This window comes from Camelus dromedarius, chromosome X, assembly GCF_036321535.1.
Source record: "Camelus dromedarius isolate mCamDro1 chromosome X, mCamDro1.pat, whole genome shotgun sequence".
Taxonomy (NCBI): Eukaryota; Metazoa; Chordata; class Mammalia; order Artiodactyla; family Camelidae; genus Camelus; species Camelus dromedarius.
Genome location: NC_087472.1, coordinates 8,830,495 through 8,853,333, shown reverse-complemented (window position 1 = coordinate 8,853,333; position 22,839 = coordinate 8,830,495). Strand labels below are relative to the sequence as shown.

Here is a 22,839-nt window from a genome sequence, read left to right as displayed (position 1 = left end):
TTCAGACCTACTGACAGGCTGTTTCCCAGCTATAATCCTCAGGAAGGTACCAGAACTAAACTTAACTCACAACTTTTTTTTAAGTTGACAAGGGTGTAGAAACAGGGGCAGGGTGAAATGACAAACTTTTGAGAAGCACACGGGGTAGGCTGTGCCATTCTACTCACTGAAGACTCGCCACAGACAACCATAGTCTGATTTTTTTACCCTTTATGGAAGTACTGGGGATTGAACCCACAGGACTTTGTGCCTGCTAAGCATGCACTCTACACTGAGCTGTGCCCACCCCGCATAATCTGACTTTTAAAATACGACATTCCTAAAACTGTCCCTTCACTTAACCAGCGCAAACATGCCTGGAATGGATCTCCTTGCCTGTATTCAGTTGTTCACATCTTCCTTATCCATCAGAATACAGCTCACTGGTTCCAAGCCACCCTGGTTCCCCGCTCCCTGGTACCATCACCATTGCTACTTTTAAAGCAGCACTTACAGCACATATTGCAATTGTGTGTCTACTTCTGGCTCAGTGTGCAAGTGGAGAGCTCTACTAGGGTAGAAACAGTACCTTATTTATCTTCATTTCTAATACCCATCAGTGCCTGGAACTTAATATGTGGTCAGCTAAATAAATTAATAAGTAAATGAGTACACTTAATATGTGATCAGTTGAATAAATTAGCAAATAAATTAGCAAATGACTCAAAGTCTATATTCTTAAGACTTACTCTTGTCCAAGCCAACTTTTTTTTTTTGGACTAGATCAAGTATTTTATCCAGATATGTCATGACTGGACTTGCAAAATATGAATACAGACAGATTTGTGGAAAGGCCACAGTTTTGAGAAGCACTCACCTTTCATAATGACTACTTATCCATGAAGGTAAACAGAGGATATCTCTACCACCTATACAACTTAATTCCACATGCCCAAACTATCCATCTGTTATGTGACCAAAATTTTTTTTTGGGGGGACACAGCAGTGAAAGAAAGAAGACAGTTTATAATCTAGCAGATGGCAATTTATTTGTGCTTCTTTTTGTGTTAAGCACTGTAGTAAGTACTTGATGAGTATAATTTCTTTTAATCTTCAGTACCTCCATATGAAGTAGCTAACCTTATTGTTCCTGTTTTTGTAGTGAGGACATTAAGGTACAGAGGGACTCACATAATCTATGAGGTTTCGAACTTGTTTCCATGGCTTAAATTTCAGAGCATTTTAAAAATTATAATTGCTGTCATTTTGGCAAAACTGTGGTTGCAAAGTTCCTAGTGTTTACAGCAAAAAGGATTATCTGAATTAAGAATGATAGATCAATATATTCCTCTTAGAATGCATAGTAAAGAAAGATTCCCACAATCGAAAAGAAGCAATCTCAGAAGAAGTAAGTTACTAAGTGTATCTGTCTTCTCAAAAAGAAAACTATTACCATTAAAGAGCAAAGTCCAATAACATGTTATAAACAAGTAACATAAATCTGGCTATAATAGCAAAAACGTACTGTATCCACCCCCATCCATTTATTTTATTAATGTACAGCATGTTTCAAATCTAGCATGATTTTCTTTTTAAGTTAACACAATCTCAGCTTTTTTTTTAACATGTGCAATTCAGAGCTTCCGTCTTCTATTTGTCAATTGTTTTCATAGCATGCATTATTCAGTCATATCTCTGGGGCTTCTAGCTCTTTGCACACTGTGATCACGTGACTTTAAAATGCTAAGCAAAATCCAAGTACACTGGTTTAAGAGAATAAGATTTGAAACAAAATTTTCATAAAGTCATAGGAAGTGACCTCAGAAAAAGTAACAGATTCAAAATATGATTGAAGCATCATATATTCTAAACCAATATTACTGTAGGATCATCAAATTCTTATATATCTAAGTTACTAATTTCTCCATAGCAAAATAACCAAAAGAAAGTAACTAAAAGATCCCTGTTTTCTTCATCTGTCATTGTTTACCTCATCCTTTCCCCTTCTCACTCAGAGAGAATCCACCATCCTCTGTATTCCCACTGCACTTTGCCTGCACTTCTGTTAAAGGCCTTATTTCACAAAGCCTGGTATTTGAAGAGTTCGTTGTTTGTTTAGTTGTCTGTCTCTCCAATTAAATAGTAAATTCCTCAAGGGAAAAGGCTATGACTTATTTATCTTCCTAACATCCCACAGACCTTAGCACAGTGAAGTACACAAAACAGGAACTAAGAAAATATTTCACAAATGAGTGATCATCATACTACTTAAAAAAAAAAAATCAAGAGCATTAAAGGACGCCAGTAATGTATCCATATGGTACTCTGCCTCAAAATATTATAGAACCCTCTTGGTGGAATATGTCAACCCTCTTCATGTATATGTATTTTCACAAAACCGAAATCCAGGGATTGATGCAGAAGAGTTATAAACAGTCTTATTAGAGACCCTTAAGCATCAACCAATGCTAAGGCCATATCACTTCTTCAACAGATCAAAAGAACTTGAAACCAACCATTCAATGACTCATTAACACCAGCCTGATAATAACCTTGAGTTGAAGTGGAAGTTGCTGCCTCAGGATGAGGGGCACAGACTCCAGAGAGAGACTATCTGGGTTCCAAACCTCTATCATTCACGTTACTTCTAAGGAAATTTTAAGTTAGTTATAAGTAAAGAGTCTTTCCTTATAACATTACGTTGGTGGAAGACTTTCTGTGAGGACGAATGAGATAATGCATATGAAGCAATAAACACAGTGCTTGGCACTTAGTGAATGACTGCACCATTGCCATCATCCTCGAAACTGGTGTGCCTAGACTCAAGACCTCTAGACTTAAGTTTTTCTGACCCCAGGTTTCCAGAACGTCACTACACCACCAGCCTTTGCTCAACTTAGAGTATCAAATGTCAGTGGTTGTGAGTAAGGTTTGGAAATTAAATACAGAATACCAGTTAAATTTGAATTTCAGATAAGCAAAAAATACTTTTTATGAGAAGTATGCCCTATGTAATATTTGGTATATACATATACTAAGATTTCATTCATTATTTATCTCAGATTTGAATTTTACAGGGTACCCTGTACTTTTATTTGCTAAATCTGGCAACTCTCACTCAGAAATATCAACAGCAGTCCCTTGCCTCAAGCCCTCACAGATGAACACAAGTTTGGAGAGTCTGCATTTTAATTGTGTCCCCATTCACTCAAATTTAGGTGTTAGCAATTAATCAAAAGTCCAGAACAGGGACCCAGTCTAGCAAGGAAATGCTGGGCTGCTTTATTCTAGCTTAATTTGACTGAGTTGTTTTTACTTTTGGAAGACATGGCATATTTGACAGGAACTAGCTCTATGTCAAACTCCAAATCTCCAGTTTTATTATTTTTCTACCATTAAAATATCTGGTGATAGTTGTATAGAGGTGACCTATAATTCAAGTGCCTGTACATTCTAGAAGCTTTGTCTAAGAAAATAAGGCTACATCAACACACATGCCAATAAAGAATAGCCAAAACCAGCTCAAAGTGTTATCTAGGGGGAGGATTTTTGGTTACATCTCCAGCAATCGGTAGACATAATTCTTTCTTTTACTAATTAGTCGTGACACAGAGTTTTAGCGTTCCCTTGGTCAAGCATATCTTAGCCTGGAATCAAAGAAGCAATATGAACTGTGTTGAGCAGAATCTAGCCCCAACCTTACACTTCATTTCTGACATTCAGATATTTTGCATGAGGGTTCTTTTTCAGAGTATGATGTGAGGTACTTTAAATACTTCACAGATATCTGCAGTATGAAGACAGACTACATGATTATCTTTTCAAAAATACATACACGTATACGTGTATGAATGTGTGTGTGTGTGTATATTCAAGACTGGACAGTCTATTTTATAGAGACGTTATTTTGGATAAAATGAATTATTTCTATAGCTAATACTACAAGTTGTTTAGACTCAGAGTTTTCTGGCTACTCATCTTACAGATATGTCACATCTCCCACGTGACTCGAAGTTTCTCCAAATAAACACATTTTTACATAGCCAACAACATCTCTATTTATCCTCTTATCATGCTTTATAGTGTTTCTTAGTACTTGTTACCTAGTTACTTGATATCATAGCGTGTGTCTTTATTCTAAATATTTCCTTCCACTAGAATGTAATATCACTAAGGTCAGAGGTTTTGTTTTCTTGGTCATAGTCATGGTCTCAGTGTCTACAGTAGTGATAAGAACATGGTAACCACCCAATAAGAATAGCAGTTACTCTTTGTTGAGTGGCTACTATCTGCTATGCACTGTGCAAAATGATTCTTATCCGACAGGGGAAATATATGGTTTTGTTGTTCATAAATATCTTCAAGGATGGATCCAGGCAACTGAGAGCTTTACTTTACTGAAGGAAGCAATCATTGATAAGTGTGGAAAGTCAGAATTGAAAAGCTTTATTGCTCTAAACAGTTGTGCCTAAAAAACAGAAACATAAATACAGATTGTAGTAAATCAAGGAACTACCATTGGGACTTTGGGAGAAAAGAAGGAGGATGAAGAGTAAGAGGCATCTGAAAGAAGGGTCTGGAAAAAGAAAACTCAGTGCCTGGACTCAAATGAAGGACTTTTCAGGTGGCAGAAAGATATGTGATTCAGATTTTAAAGGAAAACATTATGATCATCTCATATAAATCATTCTCTATGTCTTCAGTGTAATGTTCTGTAAATTGTTTATTTCTTGTTAGTGTCTGTTCATTTCCTTTGATGGGATTAAAGAAACATGCCATGGCTTGCTTGCTCCAAGACATGTATGAGAAGACGAGAGGTGCCTACATGGGATCAGTCACAGACAAATAGAATCAAAGAATCTGTAACTCAGGAGTCACCATGTAGTCCAATCTCCCACCTAATATGAAATTCCGTCCATCAGACTCTTAAAAGATGGCTTCTGTACGAGAATGTCAGTTGATAACAGATACACTTCACCAGTAAATCCATCGAGGTTTTTTTTTTTTAACAGCTCCATATTTCTCTCCATTCAAATCCTTTCTGCAACTGACCTGAAACCCCCTTGTCTTGAACTTGCTTAATGTTACTTAATACATTTTTTAAGTGATATATTTAACAATTGGGACCCTGAACATTTCTTCCTTACATGTAACATTTTGAAAAAAAAAAAAAAACCTGAACATTTCTTCCTTACATGTGACAGCACAATGAAAATAGCTATATGCCTGGAAATAACATGGACTCAACACCTATTTGTTGAGTAAATTAAAAAAAAAAAGCTTTTGTGCTACTATGCTCTCTAGTCTATTCTAAGAGTCTAATCATTCTTCTCCTTAGGGATCCTTTCACTGTGCTTTGAAAATAACAATAAACACAATCTCAATATATCAGAGGAACCTCTACACTCTAGTGCCACTTTTAAAGGGAAGTAAACTGAGTCAGAGAGCAGGAGGCTTTGTTCAAAGTCATAATGGCACAGAAGGGTCTGTGTGCAAAACAGATATTATGAGTTATGACACTTTGTCTAAAGGGGCATGGCACATAGACCAAAATAACAAGCAAGGAAAAAATTAGGCCCTGAAAAAAACTGGCAGAAGGAAAGGAATAGAGATATTCAATAATGATAACAACCTTTCTCAGTTTCCTGGATCAACCCCAAAGAACATAAGCTAGTTTTTCTCTCAAGCATTGGTTGTAAGCACTACTCTTGAACTATCTTAGTATTTGGATTTAACAATTAATTCTCAAAGGATCAAATACATGTCCAAACATGTATCAAAGGACTGTGTCCCTCCTTACTCATACACAGAACTGTAATTGAAAAAAGTTAATCATCATAATACGTGAAGAACAGGAAGGGGGGACAAAATCTCCAAGAATGCAATATGAATATTAATGCCCTTGTTGGATACTAACTCACAGCAAGCATAAAGAAGTTAAATCCATACACTTTCAAAACATTCTATGTTGTTAAGCCAGGCAACCATCGTGCTCACAAAGGATTAGACTCAGACGACTGAGATGCTGGAATCCATAAACAGTTAAATGCCATTTATCATATTGATCAGAGAAAACCCAGCATAGCCCTTTTGCAGTGGGGTAAAAAAGAGTTTATCATATGAAAGAGTCCATCTCAGCGCAATGAGTTTCACCAAAGGTTATACAGGTAGGCGGGAGGAAGAACTTGTGAGGTTCCTCAGCTCACCTTCATATTAAAGGAAATTTCATTGGAAACATGGCCCAGTCTCAGCACCTGGCATTCAGGAGAAATTGTTTTCATCTTTCCACCTGCAGAGAAGTGAGGGTCATTTAGCTGTACCTAAATTATTAGTGTGAGTAGCCAACTCTGGGCTCTTGTTCCAAATAGAAGCTGGCTTCTGCAGTCAGCTGTGTGCATGGCAACCACCCACTGGCATCAACAGATTTGCCTGGTAAAAGAATCCAGAAATCAGTGTACGTGGATGCCAAACATATGAATAAGACACTTGGAGAAAAGATGCCGTGAAGAGAGGAGACACAAGGGAAGGATGGAGAAAGGACAATTCCAATTCATCTTGTTTTCCCTATTCTCACTCTCCACCTGAAGCAAAACAGAACACTTTTAAGTTTCCTATTTTTCCTTGCCTCCAGCCTCACTGTACTTACAGGCTCTTTCCCACACTCTAGCTGGAGATTTCTTTCGAGGCCATAAATATGATCTTGATTAAAAGTCTCACAACTGCACACAGAGTAAAGTTCAAGAGAAGTAGGGCTGCATGCAAAGTCCCTTACAAACTGAGTCTGCCTAGCTCCCCATAGCCCTCCCAACCACCACCAAACATGCCCTGCACTTCAACCACACACAACTTTTTTTCTATCTGCCAAATTCTCCATGTTCTTTCACAATTCCACATCTTTAAAAACCAGGTGCACTCAATCTGAAATAACTTTTCCTGTCTTATATGTCTAGTTAGTCTACGCATTCCAGAATAATGTTACCTGTATGAGATCTTCTCCATCTTTTATAACTGACTTACTTGTTCCCGCCTATTAGACTTCTTATTGCAATGCACTGTAAACTCTCTACATGTGTATATAACGTTCTACCAGACCTCCGAAACACTGAGGGAAAATGTGTCATCTCCAAGTTTTTCATTAACATTGTTTGTTATGGGTATGTGGCTCAGTAATGGCTGTGTGATTTCCTTCAGAATATTTGCAATGTCTCCTTCCGTATGGAGATGTTATTAACTGAGCTTCTGAAAATAATAGTACAAACCTAAAACATCACGAAATAAGCTCAGCTGTATTTCAGTTAAGCCTGGTAGCTCCAGGGTCCACTACGGGCTGTCCTTGGATAACGAGGCTCTACCTTACAGGACTGAAACACATAAATAGAGACAATGTTTTGATCTCTCATCACTTCCACTTCTTAAGGATAACATACATGGCCCTAGGTGGGTACAAGAGGAGATAGGTTATCTGGGGATGGGAGTTCAATACGATTTCGTGGACACTGAGTTTGAAGAGACAGGTAAAGATTTCTAAACACATGGTTTACGGCCATTAGACTTGAGCACATGCAATCTTTTGAAGCCTGAGACAAAGTAGGGGAATGTATGGCTCCAGGAGACAATTTAATTTCTGCGTGACTATTTTAGACAAAATGGCTCTTGATTACATTACAAGATCAAAAGTCCAGACAGGGATGGTTATAGATAGATAGATAGATACAGATGGATATATAGATTATAGACATATAAAATGTACCCAAATCATGAAGTGAGAAAGTAGATACTTAATAATTCATATCATTCAATAGACAAAATTGTTTACAAGTTTATATTATTATAGTCAGAACCAAAATCAACTCCTCTCCCTGGAAACTACTCTTCTCAATTATAGATTTTCTAAAAGAGGCACTTATAACCTACATAGGTCATGTCCAACCCCCGGCTCTATCCTCCTACTTTTGAAAAATGATTCTTTTGGATGTTTACGGTCTGGGAGCTATATCAAGAATGTATTTGGTATTGTCTGAAGTCTGGGAGAGTTATTCCTCCAGCCTCTGTCTTTCTCTTCAGTAATGCTTTGGCAATTCTAGGTCTTTGATGGTTCCATATAAATTTTATTATGATTTGTTCTAGTTCTGTGAAATATGTCCTGGGTAAGTTGATAGGGATTGCATTAAAGAACCCTACTTCAGGATGACACCTGCGCCCCAATGTTCATAGTAGCACTATTTACAATAGCCAAAACATGGAAACAGCCTAAATGTCCATCAACAGGTGACTGGATAAAGAAGAAGTGGTATATTTATACAATGGAATACTACTCAGCCATAAAAACCGACAACATAATGCCATTTGCAGCAACATGGATGCTCCTGGAGAATGTCATTCTGAGTGAAGTAAGCCAGAAAGGGAAAGAAAAATACCATATGAGATCGCTCATATGTGGAATCTAAAAAAACAAAACCAAAAACAAAGCGTAAATACAGGACAGAAATAGACTCATAAACAGAGAATACAGACTTGTGGTTGCCGGGGGGTGGAGTTGGAAGGGATAGACTGGGATTTCAAAATTATAGAATAGATAAACAAGATTATACTGTATAGCACAGGGAAATATACACAAAATGTTACGATAACTCACAGAGAAAAAAATGTGACAATGAGTGTGTATATGTCCATGAATGACTGAAAAATTGTGCTGAACACTGGAATTTGACACAACATTGTAAAATGATTATAAATCAATAAAAAATGTTAAAAAAGAATATATTTGGAATGATCTCACAAAGAGAATATTATCAAAATCAGAATAATGGAGAGGTCAATTTCAGAGTTAGAAAAAAAGGAATAAATCAGTTTGAATTGGACTTCTTATTGAGGGATAGGCTGATCTGCAGGAAAAAAAATGGAATATTAAGAGAGTGGTAAGAAGGATTGAATCAAAAGACTATTCCATGGTTAACAGAAAATACTTTCAAAAGAGGAAAAAAAATGCTTGTCAGAGAGAAATAATGACTAAACTTAAAAGGTTCATGAAAGAAGGGCTTGTTTTCTTGTACACCTAGAAAAAAAAAGAAAACACAAAACACAGATCTCTTTAAAACTTAAGTAATGCCATTAAAAGAAAAAGAATACAAAAATTTTGTTACTACAATTGCTGCAGTTGACACTGATGGCCAGGGTTTCGCAGCCAACTGTAACAATGTTAATAAGCTTTTCTACCCTATGATGCCATTTCTGAACATGGTACGAAAAAAAGAGATGACACTGATTGGTATACAATCAGCCCTGCTTGATCTGGTTTAGAAGACGTGTGTGGGTTTGAAACTAATTTTGTGCAGCAATCACAGAAGTCATCAGAGAATACAGCGGTATTCTACTAGAAGATATGAGAAATGGAGTCTGTTTAGAGGTTGAATTAGACATCACACATGATGTGAAGGTATAAGTGATTGTCCTGAGAATCTAAAAATATGGTTAGCACAAAAGAGCAAGCATACAATTCAAGAAGAAAAATGGTCATAATAAAAACATGTATCTAATTACCAGCCTCTAAACATAGTAGATCTGATCTGCAAATGTAAGGAAATCATTTATTCATAATAATCTGGGTTAAATTCACAGTATAGACTGTGTATCCATGATCTTCTTTGTTAGATTACTGACAACACAGTCGGTTTCTGACATTTTCTCCTCAATAAAGCAGTGATGTGAAAAGCTCCAGGACACACGCTCTATTTGGAGTCTCCTAAGATCCGATTTCCAATCACTTTAGATCAAATGGTCCTGACAGTTCCTTAGGAAATTCTTCTCCTTGACAAGTACTTGGGGAGTTGTGACTCAGTCGACTTTCTTCTATCCCAAGCTGAGTTTTCCCATTCTTTCCACTTGCCTTATCATAACCTTGGTACTAGATTCATTAATTCTTTCATTCTCTCATTCCACTACTTACTGAAGGACTAAGATATGTCAGACACTATGCTTTGTGTAGGGTATTAAATGGTGAACACAGCAAAACTCATGCTCTCATGCCTTTCATTCAGAGGTGGAGTAGCATAATAAATGTCAACTGCATTGGCTTCTACAAACACAATTTTGTGGCCTGATGCTAGGCTGGTGGCATGAGAAACACTAGAGGACAGACCCCCACCCATACAGATTCCATTTCAGAAATTTGGGATCGTTAAAAACAAACAAAAACCTTTCCAGATGTGCTTTCTGGTACACAGTAATGCTTGGGAACTAGTCTAGTATACAATGGTAACTGATTTTGTAGGAGAAAACAAACCATGTGTTCGTTCTGCTTCATCAAAGAGGCCGAGGGCCAGCACAGCTCCTGTGGGCTCCATGGATGGGGAGAGGGGCAGAGGAATGAGTGACCAGAGCATATCTGATTGGCAGTGGTGGCTTCAAGAACTCATGGTATCAAAGATTTTGAAAGTCACATAGAGCAGATCAAAATCACTAAATCCAAGGAATATATGCAGAGCATGTTCTTTTTAAAGCCAGAAAGATCTAAGACAACTATTAGGAGCTAAAATTCACAATCTGAGGGGTAGAGAAAGTAGGAGTAAGGAGGCAGGAGACAAAAACAGGCAAGACGGCAGGAGAAAAGTGGGAGAAATTTCCAATTTTCTGTACCCAGAAATGTATTATGTGGTTAACTATCTTGCATCAAAGTACAAAGTGTAAATCTCTGCACGGTCAGATCAAAAGCCAGACACCTTTCTTGCTACCATAACATATTTTACACACGGTTAAACTGTCTTAAGTGTAATTACTCACAATCTACAATTCAGGAAACAGGGCACAATTATCTAATAAAAGAGCCCAGACTAGAATCCATGAGTACTCAATTGCAGAGCAAGAATGGACTTGGTGACATAGTTTAGGGTCCTTTTCATTGTGGCTTTGTCACTAATATACAAATGGGTCACGTTTATTGACCAGTCACTAGATCCTGGACCTTTGTGCTAAGTGCTTCCTATGCAATGACTCATAATGCGCACAAGAGCTCTATGTGGCAAGTAGTGATTATCCCATTTTTCAGATGAGGAAACAGGTTAGGTGTAAGTGACAAGCTGCAGAGTTAAGACGTGGGCCCAGACCTGTCTGGCTTCAGAACTCATCCTCTGGAACTAACTCAAATTTATTCCATATTCCAGGACATAGAAAACAAACAAACAAAAATTTCCCCGGCCTTATAATTCAAAACTCTACACCCTGGCTCTCCTGCCTGGAGATAATGTATTTAATCTTAAAGGTAATACTGAAACTGTGGGATTATCTCCTTGATTGGGTATTATTTTAAAATAAAGACAAGATTAATTGTTTTGACCTTAAAGTTATATAATGAACCATTCATAGAAATATAAGTAATTAAATTTTAGATTCTTAAACTTCATTGAAGCTAGATATGACACTGGAAAGATGTCCTTGGCTTTCAGTAAGCCTCTCCCTGAGTATTGTAACTTGGACATCTCTAAACTTCCACAACGTTTTGCCAGATTAGATGTGATAATTTTCAAGATCCTTTCGTATAAGGCATCTCATGTAATCGTCCAATAGCTTTCTGAGCTGGGGAAGTTAGTCATTACATTTTAACTTCATATATATGAAACCCAAAACTCAGATAGGTAAAGTTAAGGAAATTAAGCAAAATAGGCCAAATACAAGTAATACAAATTAGTGCCAGAACTCAGGTTAAACTCCTAAGCTGTCTCCCAGGTAAAAGAGACAAAGATGGAGAGGTTGGTATCAATATTTATGATAATCAAAGAAAATATAAATGCTTACATACCACAAATTAGTGAAGCATTTCTGAAATTTAATATCCTAATGCTTTATACTGGCTTTCTAACATTTACCAAATGAATAACCAAAGTTAACAGGCTTTGATTCCATCATTTTCTCAACATGGCGATGCTTATTTATACTTACAGGGCATTATTTATTGAATATACAATTTGTACATCTTAAAAGTAACTAATAAACCAGTGTTGCCCTGTTTCTTCTTTGATATTATTATTTTGTTGATGTTAATACAGAGCAAGCGTAGTTAGATCACACGGCAGATGGGAGATTTTTGTTGTCACCATTTGGAGCACAGAAGATTTATAGTTGGATGTACTTTTTTAGCAGAGTAGAAAGTATATTTTCAGACCCTTTAAATGAGTGAATTTTGAGCTGTAGATATGGGAAATATTATATTTATAACTCTGTGAATGTGATCAATACTAACACAATATGGTACTGTTTTGTTCTTGTAAAATAAAACTAGGTTGATACTGAAGCCAAGAAGTAAACATATTCATTCTTGTTTGAATTTATTTTATACTTGAGAACCTTAAGATGTGAGTAGACATTCATATAAAAATAAAAAAAATACTTTATTTAAAATGCTATTATATGGAAAATGCTAGTAGGGTAGTAACATTTATTTTAGAATTCCCTAACTTAGAATATGTGTAGTTTTAAAAAAAGAAATCAACTCTTTAAATTCATCATTTAAACACATAACAACTTAATAAGAGAAAGAAATGTTTAACATTTAAATTCTATAGCATATGTGGTGGAAAACTCAAATGCAGTAACATGAACACATCTCGAGCATATGCAGGCTTTAATCCGTTTAAACACTGCTTTTATAAAAATTTCATCCCTAGCAACAGATGTATCAGAAGTAAAAACAACAGGTTAACTAACACAACAATGCCTGAAATTAAGTATATGTTCATATTTAAAATAGTAGTTACTGACTTATGCTCACAAAATTGATGAATATCCGTTCTGTGATGATACAATGTAAAATTAACTGTTAGGAATTCGAGTTCCAAATGACAATTAATTGTGTATTTATATATTTTCCCTCTTAGGAAACCAATATATTAATAAGAAAGGGATTTTCTTAGATGACATATAACCAACAAACAAAATGGGAAGAGGACCACCAAAAAGAAGTAATTTCAACAAACATCTTGAAAATGGTAAGCAGATAAAGGACTGATGACACTAAGCAGAGGAAGTCACAGTTTGGACTACATGCTGAAGACCTGCATTGAATAAGCAACTCTGTGGGCCATGCTCAATCCCTGACAAGATCAAGATGTAGAAATCCAGGTATGAAGGACAGTATTTGTATTCGAAAGCAAGGGTATTAAAAGTATGGGGAACAGATGTACCCAACCTGCACAAACACGCATTGATTTCTCTGTATTGTTTTTCTATTCTTAAGGAGAAAAATTAGCATACTTATTTGAGATCTTACTTTTTTGGAAAATACAGGCATTTACAGCTACAAATTTCCCTGGAAGCACCTTTTTAGCAGCATCTCATAAGTTTTAGTATGCTAAACTAGTCCCCCCCCAAAAAAAACCCCCAAAACAGAGGAAAATAAAAAGAAAATAACCAGTCTATAAAAACAGATAAAAATAAAGGAATAAAAAGAACTCCCAGAATATAATTAGTTTCCAGAGAGAGGTACAAGAAGACACCAAATCCATAAAAAGAAAACAGGAAGATATGGAAAAGGAGCAATCAGAAAGAATGAAAGAGGGCTTGGAAGTTAAAAATGTATTTTCTAGTGAAATTTTCAACATGAAGACAAAGATAAATTTAAGCAAATCTCCACAAAGGAGAACAAAATAGAGCTAAAAAAATATGAGGGAAAACATAAGAAAGAGAATGTATCTTATAGTTTCAAATTATGACTAATAGAAGCTCTTCAAAGGGAGAACAGAGAGTCTATGAGTAGGAAATATCCAGTAAATAATAGAAGAAAATTTCCCAAAGGAAAAGTAGACAAGTTTTCAGATCAAAGGGCCAAGAACAATAAATTGTAAAACTGTGTAACAGCAGTGAAAATTAAAAAACAAAATCTTCCTCAGGGGTGAGGTGGGGTGGGGTTGGATAAGGACCCAGTCACATACAAAAGAATAAAGGCCAGATTGACATCAAACTTTTCACCAATTATGCTGAGTGCTAGAAGCCAATCAGGAAATGTTTCAAAGTTTTGAGAGGAAAATGCGTGTGTGTGAAATTTTATGCTGACCAGACTACGAAATGTGAAGGCAGAATAAAGAACCTTTCAGGTAGCAAGGAATTCAAGGTTTGTATCTCAAGAATTTCAGAATGTTACCTGGGAGATTTGCAAATAGTAACTACTATATATAAAATAAACAACAAGTTTATACTGTATATCACAGGGAACGATATTCAATATCTTGTGGTAACCTATAATGAAAAATATGAAAATGAATATGTCTGTATATGTATGACTGAAACATATGCTGTGCACCAGAAACTGATACAACATTGTAAACTCACTATACTTCAATTAAAAAATAAAGTTAAATAAAACACAAAAAGCAAAAAAAAAAAAGTTACTTGGGGATGTACTTTAGAAAGAACACAAAAGGAGTAAACCAGAAAGACAAAATAGGATCCAATAAAATAGTAAGGGAAATTCCAGGATTAACAGCCCTTCAGGAGTCCTGCAGAACCAGCAGTCCAGCTGGGAGTGTGAGGCCTGGGGACCCAGAATGGAAGATTCCGGGATACAAAAGAAACTAACAGACTAGATACAATGAACGCTATCTGAGAAAATTTTGAGGTCATGGTAAAATCAATGTGGTTTATGAAAAAGGAGCATCCAATTGAAATTGATTCTTGGAACACTTTCCTATATATAGCTAAGTGACTGTGACATTGGACCTGGAGAGATAGAAATGTGGTCTTAAGCACATTGCTTATCTCTGCAGTGACCACCATTTACATCGCCAATGTAAATTGATGATTTTTTTTTTCCATTTTAGAGTTTTGGACAGACCACAGAAATCTTAATCATGGTTACAGAAGAGACAAAAACCATTATAAACTTTGAGAAGGTAAAGATTAAAAAAGAACCGACAGGCGCTGAAAGGTGAACAAGATGGAAGGGAGGGTATAACCACTAATATCCTCATCTGCAAGGAGGGAAGTCAAGAGAAATGAAGTAGTTTATTTAATGTTGTTTACAGTTGCAGGAGATATGATATAACCATACTGAGAGGAGTGAGATAGAAAAGGTGAAAGATAATGTCAGTGAGCTAGAACTCCAATATTTAGAAGCAGGAGAACAAACAACCCAATCCAAAAATGGGCAGAAGACCTAAACTAGCAATTCTCCAGTGAAGACATACAAAAGGCAAATGAAAAAATGCTCAGTATCACTCATTATAAGAGAAATGCAAATCAAAACTACAATGAGGTACCATCTGACACCAGTTAGAATGGCCATCATTGAAAAGTCCATGAATGATGAATGCTGGAGAGGGTGTGGAGAAAAGAGAACCCTCCTACACTGCTGGTGGGAAGGTAGTTTGGTACAGCCGTTATAGAAAACAGTATGGAGATTCCTCAAAATACTACAAATAGACCTACTATATGATCCAGCAATCCTACTTCTGGGTATATATCCAGAGGAAACTCTAATTCAAAACATTACATGCACCTCAGTGCTCACAGCAGCACTATATACAATAGCCAAGACATGAAAACAACCTAAATGTCCATCAACAGACGACTGGATAAAGAAGTTGTGGTATATTTATACAATGGGATACTACTCAGCCATAAAAACAAAATAATGCCATTAGTAGCAACATGAATGGACCTAGAGATCATCATTCTAAGTGAAGTAAGCCAGAACAAGAAAGAAAAATATCATATAAAAGAAAAAAAAAAAGGACACTATAAACTCACTACAAAACAGGAACAGACTCGCAGACATAGTAAACAATCTTGTGGTTACTGGGGAAAGGGGATGGGAAGGGATAAATTTGGGAGTTTGAAATCTACAAATGTTAGACACTCATTATTAAAATAGATTTTTTAAAAATGTCTGCTGTACAGCACAGGGAACTATAACTATGTTCAATATCTTGGAAGAATCTTTAATTAAAAAGAATATTAAAATGAACTTATGTATATGCATGACTGGGAAATTGTGCTGTACACCAGAAATTGACACACTGTAACTGATGGTACTTCAATTAAAAAAAAATTTAAAACATTTTTTAAAAAATGAAAATTTTTTAAAAATTTAACTAACTAAATAAATAAATAAAAGCAAGAAAACAACATGAATAATAATAAAATGTTACCAGCCACTGATTTAAGGACTTCACATTCAATTATTTAATTCTTAGAGTGATCCTCTAGGAAAGGTGCTATTTTTATTCTTAATTTACAGATAAAAAAACAAGCATAGAGAGAGAAAGTAACCCACTCCATGGCACTCATCTGGAGAGTGGTCAAGCCATACTCAATCATTCATGGATTACTTTCGTAGACTAATATACAATCAGTCCTCTGTATCCAGGGGTTCCTCATCCATGGATTCAAAAAGTCACAGTTCAAAAATATTAAAAAGAAATCCAGAAAGTTGCAAAAAGCAAAATTTGAATTTGCTGTGTAACTCTATATAGCATTTACATTGTATTTACAACTATTTACACCGTGTTTACACTGTATTAGGTATTATACGTAATCTAAATCTAATTTAATGTATACAGGGGGATGTGAGTAGGTTATATGCAAATAATATAACATCTTATATGAGAGACTTGAGCATCTGTCAGTTCTACTATCCTGAGGAGGTTGGGGGTGGGGGGAGGGTTGGAGAACCTGGAACTAATGCCTTGTAGATACAAAGGGACAACTGTAATAGAAGTTTAGACAACAGGGCAACTGTAATAAGAGAAGTTTAGACAACAGGGCAATTTATTACTTAATAAAAAAAGGAAAAATGACTAACTTGGACATGTAATGTTACATATGTCACAGAACAATTAAAGCAATTGCTTTCAATGTCATGTAAAACTCCAAAATGAAGAAAGAGCTGAAGTAGGAGAAGAGAGAGAGAGACACTCGACTAGACACTGATAGATATTGAAGAGCTGGTGGGGAGATGCCCATATACTTGGGAAATTCAGTTTGATAACCTTGGTGAGCAGTTTGTGGACCCTCATCCTGGACGACTCTTGCCTTTCTTTTCTGCCTGAAAAATCTCAACCCTTCTAAACTGAACTTAAGGTTCACTATTTCCCTCCTGCCCTATGAATAATGGCCATGGTAGAGTCACATGCTACACAGAGGTTAGGTTTCAGAAGGCAGCCATTAAGGCTATAATTATCAGTCAAAGTTAACCGTGACATTCCCATAGGAAAATGCTGTAATATAAACCACTACACTGTCTCTCAATAGATCCAATATAGTCATTTTTTCTCTAAATTTGGAACAGCTTGCTGTTTCTTTGGGTGAACAGCACAAGAAATAGTTGGCTTGTGTTTTAACGCCATGTGGTATGAATAAGACCTGTTTTTATACTTTGTAATATCATTAAAAATGACTTTGGGAACAGCACATATCTCATGTTCCATTTATGGACTATATTCATTAAATGGAATGACAGGCACTACTTAAGTTGCTATTTTTCTCTTCTTTTCTTTCTATTTGCTGAGTTCATGTAATTGAATTCATGTAAAATAAATGCAAGAAAGATGTAAATTATCTGTAATCTTTCCTTTGGGCCTTTCACTAAAAATTATACACACCTATCATTTTATATTGAAATGATGCATAATATAATTTAGGTAGGAAAGCATGATGGAGAATGATGGATTAATGAGTGACAAAGGAGATGAAAGAGACATTGATACAGGGATGAAAGGACCAAAAGATGTTGTAATATATTAATAAAGTGAAAGAGAGCTACTCAGATACACAGAGGGGACGTTTTAGGGATGGATATGGATAGATGAAGGGTTGGGATGATGAGTAGCAAGCTTGACAGATAGCCTGTTGGAAGGATAACTGATAATGGAAAGATGATGAGAGAGAAGTTAATGAAGTGATGGCTAATGGAGACAGAAGTGGATGAGGATACAAAAAGATGCAGACATTTATGCATTCACACAACAGTCATTGGGTGACTATTACATGCCAGTCACTGTACTACACAGTGGAGACACAATAGTGACCTAAGAGTTAGAGACATTACTATGAGGGTGTTAGGTGCTACAAAGAAATATATTTTTTCAATCAAGGGGTCAAAAAGGGATGGGTATTCAAGTTTAGGAAGGGTAGTCAGTAAACTCCCAAATGAAGAGATGGCTGAATAAAGAGGAGAATGTCATATGATACTTGATGATAATGATAGAGATCAAGAGTTGATGGAGGTGGGCAGGTGCAGACGAACAGAGCTAGGTGGATAAATAAATGCAAACAACAAACGAGAAATAGTTGATGAAGAGATAGAAAATGATGGTAAAGATAGGCAATTCATATTAAATGAATGAATACAAAAATGAAAGAAAATGCAAAGGAAAATAAATCTAGGCTGTAGTGGCGATATGGAAAGCTAAAAATCTGGAGAAATTGATGGATGGTTCGTTCAGAAGAAAGTTTCAAGCCCATGTTCTGTATTTGCAGGCTGTCACATATTATTGCATGTCTTTAATTCACAGAAATCAGTACACAAAAAGACAGTGTCTACCCAGATCAAATACAATGAATGTTTCTAAACAGAACTCACATGAAAATAAATCAATGCAAACAAAGCTTTAATTTGAGGAACAGCTTTTGCTGCGTAAATGACTGTAGCTTCACACACAATGTATTTTTAATCCATTTCAAAAGCAGAATCCAATAGTAATTATCTACCAGAGTTACTGGCTTATAAAAGCTCCTTCAGCTTGCAGAGTTCCATAATCTGATGGCGGCTCCCTATTTTTAGCCGTCAGTAATGGTTGCTTAGCAGCCTTGGAAACTCCTTTGTCAGAAATCACTATCGTGTTGTGGATGGCACTGGAGAAACACGCTGCTTATAAACTCTCACCCAGCGTGCAGGCCACTCAGCTAGAGCTGCTGAGGGGGCACTTGCACAGGACACCCAAGGAGAGAAGTCTGTGCAGTCAAGGAGGGAGGGAAGTGTGACGTGAAACAAGGAGAGACTTGGAAGTTTATACTTTAGCTCAAATGTCTTCTAACTACACAATAATGGAAATTATAGGCCTGACATTTAGGTGTACGCAAAATGAGTGCTGACGAATTGTTCAAATAAACTGAAAAATGCCATGAGTCTGTAGGTTACCTACCCCACCTAACTTCCCATTCCCATTCATTCATTAATTCAACCCTCATTAAGAATATACTACAGCAGAAACCTATTATCTGCTGCACTTGTGACCAATACCTGGCTGATTAACTAAAAACATTGCTTGAAACTGGAAATCATTTTAAAATGACATATATATATATATGTGTGTGTGTGTGTGTGTGTGTGTGTGTGTGTGTGTGTGTGTGTGTGTGTGTGTACATATACATACATACACACACACCTTAGACAATTTATCTAATATTAAATCATAAAAATGGATATTCTTTCTTCTCTTTCTTGGAGGCTTAAGGCCTTCTCACCAAGTGTGGGTTCTCTGATTTCAATTTCTCGTGGTCATTATTATATGAACCACATGATATGGCTTCATCTCTGACATCAAGTTTCACTTCTTTTGAAATGTAGCAGAAATGGGGGGAAACATACGTAGGAACTAAGGTGCGGAATGCTTGTAGATTTTTGTTTTATGTTATCCAACTTCTCACCCACACCTAATTCTAAAACAATTTTTAAAATTAACAAACTGCCACTATCAACTCTTCCCCAATCATTTAATTTAGATTTTTATAGAAAAAAAAAGCTCTTTTGTAATTCACATGAATTAGCTTTTATAATATTCAATTCAATAAAATTTGTCATGAAAATAAGTACATTTAGCATATAGAGGTTTGGAAACATATAATGGCTCACGGTCAGCATGAAATTCAACAGGTAGAACCAGATGTGCACAAGTGGGTAGGGTATTTGCTGTGCGTTGTAAGTGTGTTAGAGTGTAAATTGGTGTATTTTACAGGAGGAAGAGCAATATTAATCTAGTAAAAGGTCAGGTAAGAGAGCTTCAATTCTCTGTGGTAGCCATTGTGCCAAGCCTCAGGTATATGAGCTTATAAGCCTCTGACCTCAGGGAACCAAGTACATACATTAATATGAAAATTCAAAACTGCTTTCTTTACACAGGTGAGGAAAGTCTGAGTCCTTGCTCCCTCTCTAACTCATGTCATGGCATGTGTCAGTAAATTTCCCTCTTGGGACTCAATTTCCTCCATACAGTGTAACTCTAGACAGATATCTCTAAAGTTCTTTGCTGATTTCTGGTTCTAAGAATTGGTTTTTGGAGGTTTTGAGTTGATTTTTTGTTGTTGTTATTGATTAAGAGATATAAAGAGAATAAGTAAGTCATTGATGTTTACATTTTGTTATTTCTGAGTAACATCAAATACTGCTTTTACAATTATATATTCCAGGCTTGGATATAGAAGACATGTTTTACTTACACCTGACTGGTGGCAGTCTGATATACTAGAAGGGGCAATGAACTAGGAGTCAAAAAACCACGGTTTGAATTTCAGCTCCAGCAATTTATAACTTTGTGTTCAGGGGATATGTCCATTGACCTCTTGAAATTTCAGGTTATCCTCTGTAACAGGGTAATCATATGTGTATCAGTTATCTATTCATGTATAATAAATCATCTCTATGTTGCAAGCTTAACACAAAAACTGTTATTGCACAGTTTCTATGGGTCACGAATCCAAGAGTGGCGTAGTCAGGTGGTTCTGGCTCAGGGTCTCTGCTGGCTCCCAAGTCAAGCTGTAAGCTAGGCTTTACGAGATGAAAGGATCCATTCCCAAGCTCACACAAGTGGCCCCAGTTCCTCACTGAACACTGGCCAGAGGGGAAGGGGAGAAGGAGAGAGAGATAGACAGATGGAAGCTGAGACACAGACAGACAGGGAACCCAGAAAAAACCTACAGTCCTTTTGTAATCACTGCAAGGGACATGCCATCACTTCGGCCATATTCTCTTCACTGAAAACAAGTTATTAAATTCAGGCAATCCTCAAAGTGAATTCAGCTTCACTTCTTAAAGAGAGGAAGATCAAAGAATCTTTTAATATAATTTAAAACCACCAAATATGTAACAATCATACTAACACACTAACCATCTAAAGTGACCCCCATCTAATATATTAGAGGAAGACAACAGCAATAACAATAAGAACAACGAAACTATATCTATAACTGAATTCTTTCCATGTGGCAGATGCTGCTTTGCACCTCCCCCGAACACATGGGCTGGGACTTCGGGGCTACTGTCTTCCTCTTTATGATTCAGTTCTCTGGAGACATCGCTGTGAGGTGACTGTAGAGCAGGGCACAGTTCCTTCTACTGGCCAATCATTGGAATCCCTCCACACGGGCTGTTTACTGCATTATATTTTAATGGCACTGGAGAGACAGAAGAGGTCTCCTACCGCACTATCACAAATGGAGAATCAAATATGGAAATACCCATTTTTCAAAGTCTCACGGGACTCTTCTCACTCAACACTTCTCTCTAAAATGCTCAATCTTAACCTCTCTCTTATCAGTCTTTGTTTTCTCTACCTTCACATATTCTGGTCATCCCCCGGGCAGAGCAATTGAACTGTCTCTGTTCCCTGGCATCCTTCTGACTTACCCTTAGGATGTCACTCTCCACCCTCAGGAGGCAGGTGGAAGCATTTTCCTAAACACAGTTCTTTCCCCAATAGTAACCATTATTAAAACAGTACTTTGTCACACATATTACCTGCCTATTCATGTATTCATTTCTTCATTCTTAATCCATTCCTCCATTCTTTAATGATGCACCTATGATATGTTAAAGCACTATGTAACATGCTTGGGAATGTAAAACAATGAAGACACTGGCTATGCCTCTCAAAACATCATAGTCTAGGGAGTGATGAACAAATACATTAGGAAATAAATGCAGAGAGCTTTCATAGCGAGTAAGAGGTAAGATCTACACTGGGTCCTGAAAATCTTTCTTAGAAATTAGCCAGACAAAAACTGAGGAGCTGGAAAGAAGAGAGAGTCCCATACCAGCAGTTCTCACACTTGGTTGAGCATCTCAATCACTTGCTAGGCTTCCAAATCAAAGATGCTGGGACCCATCCCCATAGTTCTGGATTCAGTAGGTCAAGGATTGCGCCTGATAACTTACATTTCTAACAAGTTCCCAGGTGGTACTGATACTCACGCTGCTTGTCCAGAGATCACACTTCAGGAATCTCTGCTTGGGGGGAAGGGTATAGCTCAGTGGTAGAGCACCTGCTTACCATGCACGAGGTCCTGGGTTCAAACCCCAGTACCTCCAACAAAACAATAATAATAAAATAAAATAATAAATAAAAAACCTAATTACCTCTCCCCAACAAAAATCATTCCTTTAGGCCAAGAGAGATGACCATGGTACACTTGAAATATTACACAGAGTTAAGAAGGATTGGCATGTCCAAGGAGAGTAGTGATGAGAGACGAATCTAGAAAATCAAGACTGTATCAAGACTACCCTGAAAGTCATGTTAGGAGGTTTGAACTTTACCCTGGGGACAGTGGAGACATTGACTGTTACTAAGCAAGCAAGTATACATGATCATGGTTAAGCTTTAGAAAGCAAACAATGGTTTCAATGTCGAGCATTGAAAGTTGAAAGTTGAATCCCTAGCAAGAATACTTAGGAGATTGTTGTATTATATCAGGTGAAAGGTGAATTAAAGTAATGGAGATTGGAATAATGCTAATTATCATTATGAATATAATAATATCAATAACAGTGGGATAGTAAACAATTTTAAACACTCATTATGGGGCATGCAAGAGTCTAAGAGCTTTATATGGATGATTGCATTTCATTCTCACAGCATTTTATGAAATATAACTCTA

At 36.6% G+C, this 22,839-nt stretch overlaps 1 non-coding gene across 1 annotated transcript; it reads left to right on the top strand.

Moving 5' to 3' along the window:
• The first annotated feature begins 22,196 nt into the window (after nucleotides 1-22,196).
• On the top strand, nucleotides 22,197-22,270 carry TRNAG-ACC (transfer RNA glycine (anticodon ACC)). Its single transcript has one exon. It is a non-coding gene; the product is annotated as a tRNA-Gly (tRNA).
• Nucleotides 22,271-22,839: the final 569 nt, after the last annotated feature.